Consider the following 6,879-nt stretch of genomic DNA (forward strand, 5'->3'; position numbering starts at 1 on the left):
TTATTTATTTATTATTTTTCCATCAAATTTAAATATAAAATCATCTTGCTCGTTATTTCCCATGAGCTTCTTAGAGATTTTAGGTGTTTTTTAGAAAGCCTTTTTTGCTTTTTTGCTTAAGGATTTGGAGTTTGTGAGTATTTTGTTTTTATTTTAATTGCATTAGAAGATATTGTAGAAATTAAATAAAAAATTGTATGTGTTTACTATGTACCTTTAGGAAAGAAAATACATTGAAACAATTTAAAATATTCTTATAAAAATTATCCAAAATATCCAATGTTTTAACTAGTTTTTATTCTAGAATATGCAAAATATTCAACACAACATTTTTGAAGTACATTTTCAATTATTGAAAATGATCTTCAATATCTCAGTAATTTCAGGTCTATTATATTGCTACCAATTAATCCAGAGAAATATTTTAGTAAATAATAGTTTTAATATATTGTATCTGGTTCTGTCATGTGAACATAAATTTATGAATATTACATTTGCATAGGGACTTTATGAATATGTCATATTAGAGAGTTGATGAGCACCTTCTGTTTTCTGAAAAAAATGGATTGATAAGAATGCATTAAAAATTGGAGGATGATGTTGAAAACTGATGTTTGATTAACCATGAATTGGACAACCTCAGGGTCTTAAACAGCTCCTTTATCATATAGTATACAAATAACTGATTGTAAGACTATTGAATAATTTAGGGACTATTTAAAATTAGCTTATACCAATTTTGACTGTTAGAACCATAGAGTTTGTGAGCCTGCTTAATCCTGTTTGAATTACTATTTCGTTGAAGATTATTAATCACCAGCTGCCATCACGCGGTGGCAGGGTTCCAAGGCAGCACTCTGAGGACTCCTCTGTTCATCTCTCTGTCCCAGGGTGACATAGTGTAGAAGCCTTTTTGGCTTCTTTGCAAAATAACACCATTGTCTCTAAAATGTGTATGTTATCACCAAGTTTAAAGTCCGAAGATGTTCGGGGGATGGGGGGAGAATCCACAGCTATTTTATCCAGAACAACTAAGTTGTTACCCAATGATACTGTTTGTTGAGAGTCGCATGGATTCAGGGAAAGATAAAAACCCAAACTCGCCCAAAAAACAGCTTCTTAGCACTTCAGACCTCTTTGCTCACCCTCTACCCATCCATCACCCAGGGATATATTTCACAGAGTCACATGGTGGTAGGGGATAGTGTGGGAAAGAGAAAGACTTTGGCCTTTGAATCCTGTAAATTATTCAGTTGTATATTCTAGTGGTTTTCATGTCATCAGACTTCAGCATACTGTGAAATGGTGACATGTCAAAGGTTGCATTATTGGACAATAATGCTTCTTTGTAAAGTGTGTAAGCTCAGCTTCCAGTGTCCCCTGCCAACATTGCCAGATCCCAGGACAGGTGCAAATTTGACTTCACACATCACAATTGAACAAGCTGAGACTGAATATTACCTGACTGTGTTTAAGTTTTCACTTCTTTTGCTGTCTGCTTTCTTACCTCTTCTTAGAATTTTTTAGTTTATTTTTTAGAGTAAAAGAAATTTGGAAAACTTTATAAACTCAGGTTCTAAAACTTTTCATAATTTCTCAATTGTCAAACATGTTCTAAAAATATCCTAATAACCTAATAACTTAATTTTGGTTCTTATGAAAATTAAGTCATAATTAGTTGAATTTCATATATATTTACATTTAAAATTATATCATTTTCAAAATTTATGTTCTCTAATGTTATATAAATATGAAACTATCATTTTAGTTTTATCCTCATATAATGTTTTTAAATAACTGACTTTCAAAATGTTTGAATTAACTAACATAGAGCAGACAAATATTTAAAATAAAATCTCTGTGGAGATTTAGTTTTATGTTATAATCTGCTGTGTTTTAGTAGCTTTTCAAATTGCATTTTCACCTAAGAATCATGCTGGAACTGTTTTAACAAATTCAATAAGATGAACAAAAAGCATGATGGGAAGAGGTTATAAGCAGTATACAGAATAAGGTATGGCTTGTTAGCTCAAAACAGAAAAAAAAAAGTCTAGTTTTAGTTTTAATAAACAATACTTGCTATTCAACAATACTTTTCATTAAATTCTTGGAGTTGTGTTGTGAATATATTGACATAATTAAAAGGAGACCCCATTACTTGTAGTTGTGTTTTTGGTGGAGATATGGGTTTAAGATCATGTGAATTTCTATTATGAAGGGGATAAATTCATTTGGATTTCTTGAATCTGTTGATTGTTGTCTTTTTGGCATGTCTGGAAATTCCTTCAAACCCTACCAGTGCTCCATTCTTGCTCTTTTCTATGTCTAGAACTTGGCATAGATAGGTGATTTTGACATATTCACTTGATCATACATATCTCTTAACCTCTCTTTTTTATTTTCTCTCTCTTTGTCCTATACTGTCTCACAATACAAATTCGCTAGTTATGTATAATTTGCTCTTCGACCCAACCATTGAGATTTTTATTTCAAATACTATTTTCTTCATTTGTAGCAGTTCTTTTTCATACATGTGTCTTTATTCATATTATCAACACTTTTTTTCTTAAAATATACTTATTGTATATTCTGTTTTTCATTGTTTTTATTTCTGAATTTTTCACATCATTATTCTTGTCTTTTTTTCAGCTGGCTTTCACTCATGGTGCTTTATTTCCATATGTGTTTTATAATTTTTTTCTTAATGTTAGCTGCTCATTTTTCTTGAACTGTTACCTATGAAATTCCTTGGTACATGAGATTTAGAAAAATTTTCTTTGATTTTGTCAGAGATCTGAAAGTGCCCATGAAAATTGACTGCTTTATTTATATACTTATCATGATATTTTTTTCTGGAACCCAAAGAGAACCCAGACTCTTCTGTGCCCATATGAATTCTGGCTTATGATTTTGAATTCTCAGGACAGATTTTTCTTTTCCTCTGCTTTGAGCCAGTTTTCAAGAAGGAAGGATGGTAAGTGTATTTCTAGTTCACTTGTATACTGAGAATGCAAACTTCTGGTGTCCCAGGATTAAGAGTCCATAAAAATCGATACTCACAGTAACTGGCTTGACAATTATCTTTAAGGTAAAATTCACTTCATGGCTTCATGTAACTCTGTGACCCACACCATCAGTCCCTAGCCTTTGTGTTTGCTTACTTTCTTGCCAAATCATGTATATACTCAAGATTTAAAAAATAGATGTTTTATTCAGTATTACATATATATGTATATGTATATGTAATACTGAATAGATGTTTTATATATATATATAGATAGATAGATAGATATTATTTATAGTCAGACTGGATATCTCATCTGCCACATTGTAATACATGAAAATGATTATTTTAATGACTATGGAAGAATGAAGTAGAAGGATTAAGGACATTAACTCCCATAGATCTTTAAAACACTGATCATTTATTTGCTGCTTCTTTGGAGGGCAATCAGCCCTGACAGCAGGTTTCCAGCTGAAACACCTGCTTTTGTTCTAACATGAGTAGAAGGAGTAGTTTAATGATGCTAGTTCTAATTATTTTCCTTCCTAGTATGTATTTCCTTCCTAGTATGTATTTGTTTCCTAGTTAAAAGAGTTCATGTTTTTAAAAGAGACCAAAATTTGGTAATATTATTATTCTAATTCCAGCTAAGGTAACATGGGAAATAGAAGTTCTTAGGAAATGTGAATGCAAGTTAGCAATTTATACAATAAACACTACTGCTCTTCATTTGAAGATAGTTTTAGAGCTCTAATATCAAAGTTGTTTTTATTATCTCTTGACATGTATAGCTCATATAATATTTTATTGTAATGCCTAGTGTCATATTTTTAGATTTGTTGAAGCTTAACTGATTTCATATTTATTTTCAATTTATTGAAAGTTTTGATAATAGATGGATGATGTGTTTAAAATGAATCTTTAAAATATAAAACCTGGGACTCTTGCTTGTGTTGCTCACATTTTAGTGTTTACCATACTAACTCAATGTTGAAGTGTCCGAGAAAACCTCTGGAACCAAGAAGTCTGGATTTGATTACTGTTTTTACTGCATACCTGCCATGTGACTTTGGGCTTCCCGTACCATCAGTACTTAAGTTCCCTCATTTTGAAAATGAGACGTACTAGTACTTATAAGGAATAAAAGAATTAATAGATGTAAAACACTTATAAATAGTTAAATGTAAGCTGTTCTCCAAATAACTTTGATGTTCTTGCTGACTTCTCAGTAGCAAGGATCTTATAAGTAATAACTAATTCAAGAGTTTTAAGCAAAATAATTACATGACGCTCATAAATAGGGAAATAAAGTAAAATAATAAAATTTGCTTGAGATATACAAATAATGATAAACAGATAGGACTCATAAAATAAATGAAAAGATGAAATTTAGCATATATCTAAAAGGGACATTTGTTCTTTTCAGTCTCAAAGAAGTTTAATATTTGCATTCGAAGCATCCAGTATTCTTAAGAAGTAACAATTCTTCAAATTTTGTATTATTAATTTTAGTTCTGTTTGCTTTGTTTTCCTGTAAATAAAATATTTATTACAAAATATGATAAATTATATATATTTTGATTTCTAAATATATTTCTATTATTATATTTCTTTAAGGTCACCAGGAACAGATTTTTGCAGTCATATTTTATAACTATTCATAATTTATTTTGCTTTCCTAGTCCAGTTAACTTTTTATGACTCCAATAATAGCATTTTATGATTATATTTTCAATTTGTAAAGCAGACAGTAATGAAATTCTTCCCTCTTAATTTCCTAGGAATCACTTAATTTTAGAATTTGTCAATAACTGGTGCTCTCTAGAGAGATTTTATGTACTTGAAAAGTGGAATCTATTTTAATTTCCATTGCCTATCCAAACCAGCATCTCTAAAATACAGATTAGGGCTATTATTACTTTTCAGAGACTATGTTTATGATTTCTTTTAGTTAGTGTTAAAACAAATAAAGATTAATAAAATTGATTTATTATTCTTGTGTTCTTGCTTGAGGTGCTTTATTTTTCTAACGGTGTTGTAATAGAACAACATAAATGCTACAAACCTGAAATTCAGAGAGATGTAGCTTCAAGTTCTGTTCTGCCATTTGTAACCTGAGAGATTTGAATGAGCAATTTAATATCTGCGAAGCTCTATTTTCTCCTCCTGTACAATATGAAAATAGTCACATAGAATTATGATAACAACTATCACATGAAGATATAAAATTAAATTATATATGTAAAACACCTAGAACAGTATCTGATAATTAATAGTTTTTGTAATAATAATTATATATGTCTAAATTTGGCAGTTAGTAATTGTTAAAATCCATGTGTGTATGTGTATATGTAAAATTGAGAACTTTCTCTATGGCCATGCCACCCTGAACAAACCTGATCTCGGAAGTTAATCAGGGTCGGGCCTGGTTAGTACTTGGATGAGAGACCACCTAGGAAGACCAGGTGCTATAGGTGTAAAAAATAAAAATAAGGGATTATAAGCTGACAAGATCCTTGTAATCTGTGAGGTCAACCAAGGCTTGCCTCACCTAAAATAAATTAATAAATACATACATACATACATACATGAAATTGAGAACTTTCTATTTTTTCTGACAAATGCCTCTGCTGATACAGAATTTAAAACACACTTAGACTCAGATGTTTGTAAAAATATCTATAATGGCATATGAAATACAAAATACATATTTAAGCACATTAATTGTTCCTAACCCTCAAGTAATATTAGCTACTTCTAAAATGTTTTCATTTTCATAAACTGTTACCCAAAGTGTGCTATCAGAACCCTAGGTTGCGTGCTCTGTTAAAAAAACAAAAAAACAAAAAACAGGTACCACCCACCCCACAAAAAAGAAGGAAATGCTGCCTATAGTATGCCAATTTAAGAGATTCATTCACTTGGTCTCTTGTAAAAGTTCTTAAGAATTGTGATTTTAAAGAAACCTTTTAACATTAACTTCAAACACAAGGTTAACAAGATTTAAAAAAAAAAAAATGAGCCATTTTTTTTTCTGATGTATTTATCAACATTCTGCTGAAGGAATGTTCCACTCAATAAACTGTATGAAATGGTGCTATCCAATTGCACAAAAAATGAATGTTAACCCATAGATCAAACTGAAATGTGACACTAGAGATCGAATTTGGAAGAAATTACATAGAGGCAAAAGCCTCAAAAATAACTAAAAGCAAGGAATCTGTGCTCAGATTATAGAATGTAATAAAATAAGGTCTGATAGTTAAGTAATTAAATTTTTCAGGGAGGGATATCAAAATGACAGCTAAAAATAAAATATGGAAAATGGAAGGATGAATTACGAGTAACCCATTGAGAGTAAAAGAGGATTTAACTGGTAAATCTCTTAGTGTCCTTATATGTATAATGAAGGAATTAGACAACATGGCCTCTATCAGATTCTTTTGAGCATTTACAGTCATAATTCTAATATAAAAAATGAGGAAGAAAGGTATTTTCATCCAATATTTTCCCCAAATATTTACATATTACATGATACTTTTTTATTTATAATCACTTTAATAAGTGCTATTAAATTTGAATCTAATAAATGCTATTAAATTATTCTCTCAGTTATTAAAATGAAGAATATATGCACCTAGAGAGGAAGGAAGGAAGGTCGAGGGAAGGAAGGAAGAAGGAAGGGAAGAAGAGAAGGAAGGAAAAACTTGTCTAAAATTTTATAGCTAGAACACTGTCACCGGAGTTCTAATTTTATGTTTCTTCCTCTATTCCACATTTATTCTCATTAGTTTCTTTGGTGGATCAGAGACATGAGGAGAGTTCTTGGTATTGTGGAGAGGAACAAACCTAAACTTCTTAATTTCAATGACAGC

At 30.5% G+C, this 6,879-nt stretch overlaps 1 protein-coding gene and 1 pseudogene across 2 annotated transcripts in view; both read left to right on the forward strand.

Moving 5' to 3' along the window:
* Positions 1–6,879, forward strand: part of GRID2 (glutamate ionotropic receptor delta type subunit 2) — a 1,244,993-nt gene that overhangs the window by 276,072 nt on the left and 962,042 nt on the right. The gene's annotated exons all lie outside the window — the stretch shown is intronic.
* On the forward strand, positions 5,373–5,481 carry LOC112478915 (annotated as a pseudogene).

Source organism: Pteropus alecto, unplaced genomic scaffold (assembly GCF_000325575.1).
Source record: "Pteropus alecto unplaced genomic scaffold, ASM32557v1 scaffold63, whole genome shotgun sequence".
Taxonomy (NCBI): Eukaryota; Metazoa; Chordata; class Mammalia; order Chiroptera; family Pteropodidae; genus Pteropus; species Pteropus alecto.